The sequence below is a fragment of the Frankliniella occidentalis genome, unplaced genomic scaffold (genome assembly GCF_000697945.3).
Source record: "Frankliniella occidentalis isolate FOCC.00 unplaced genomic scaffold, Focc_3.1 Scaffold31, whole genome shotgun sequence".
NCBI classification, from domain to species: Eukaryota; Metazoa; Arthropoda; class Insecta; order Thysanoptera; family Thripidae; genus Frankliniella; species Frankliniella occidentalis.
In genome coordinates, this window is record NW_026267161.1 from 1,991,689 (window position 1) to 1,993,159 (window position 1,471).

The 1,471-nt window shown below is 65.2% G+C and overlaps 1 protein-coding gene across 1 annotated transcript in view; it reads left to right on the plus strand.

The window, feature by feature from the left end:
- LOC127749102 (uncharacterized) overlaps positions 1–1,471 on the plus strand; it is a gene marked incomplete in the record, with an annotated part of 6,488 nt that overhangs the window by 4,505 nt on the left and 512 nt on the right.

The window sequence follows — 1,471 nt, forward strand, 5'->3', positions numbered from 1 at the left end:
GCCACGCCCCGCCACGCCCCGCCACGCCCCGCCACGCCCCGCCACGCCCCGCAGAGCACCGTCGCACCCTTCCACACATTTCCACGTCCACCCGAGCAGGTGCGGCACCGCTCCGGGGGGAGGTGTCGAGAGGAGGAGGAGCTTCGTGGAGAAGCGGACGGAGGCGGCGCCGTGTCCTTGCCCTACCGTTCGCGTCACAAAGGCGGGCGAATCACCCAATGATGCACCATGACGAACGAGGACCAGGTTGTTCCGTAATAAAACAAACGGTTCCGCGGGGATAATCGGCTGCCATCGGCCTGTACGTGAGATCCTAAACTGATTACCTTCGTTATGCTAAACGGTCTTCCTTGGGCGGCTCCTCCACCTTCCGACCCCTTCCCCCACTCCAACCCCCTTCATGACCCCCTTCGCCTATTCATTTTATTCAAGCCAGAAGGACGGACCCAGGACCCAGGCGGTGTTTCTTTCTGGAAAAGCTTAAACGGCGGGAAGGAGGGGCAATACAAACGACAGCGTCGACGCCGAGAAAGAGTTCCATACTGTCGAACGTCTCTGGTGGCGCCACACCCCTCCCTAGTATACCTGGGACCGTCCTACCGTCCTCCCCTCCCACACACGCCGTGACATTTAAAGCAACACAGTCGGGTATAGGATGGTCGATCTCCTATCGCGTATAGACAATAGCCCCCCACGCCCTCCCTCGCGTCGCTGACTTCAGGGCGCGGCGTTCCCCCCGTCATGCACTTCCTGCTTCCAGAAGCAGCGGGGAGCCCGTCGTGTAGGAGGATGTCACCTTGGCTCCGCGCGCCCTGCGGGCCCTGCCCCGCGGCCCCGCGGCCCTGCCCCAGTCACGGCCCTGATTAGGGCTCCCGATAAGGCCGGCCGGCCGGCCCGGGCGACGCCTTCCTGCCCGGCAGACAAGTGCTCTCGTCCTCCTCCTCCTCCACCTCGGCGTCGCGCTGTCCAGCACGAGGGGGCTGTCCCCCCTGGAGGCACGCGGGGCACGCGGCGGGGGAGTAGCGTGCGTGCGGAAGGGTGCGATGCCCCGCGTCGCCGCCGCGCGCCGGGTCGACGCACCGACGACCACCGCGTCATGAGACCAGGGAACAGTAATACAATATATACGCCCCGCGCACCAGAAAAGGGTGTCGCGGCATACGCGAGCTTGGGCGGATCCTGTTCGCGAGCGTCTTCCAACAGTCTTGCACGCCAACGCCACGCCACTCTATCCTCTCTGCTCGCAGTAATTACTGCTAACCGTCACCGGGTGGCGCCCCCCCCCCCGGCCCCCCATCGCATCGGCGAGCTATAGGAGGGCTCGGTCGCGCGGTCCGCGGCAAATACATAGATTATTTGCTTCGCGCGCGGTCTATTGCCCTACCCGCCGCCACCGCACCAACTTTGCTGCTCGGTGATTCGTCAGCCGGTTGCGCCCCGCGCCGCGCGCTTTGGCGCGCCCTGTGCCCCC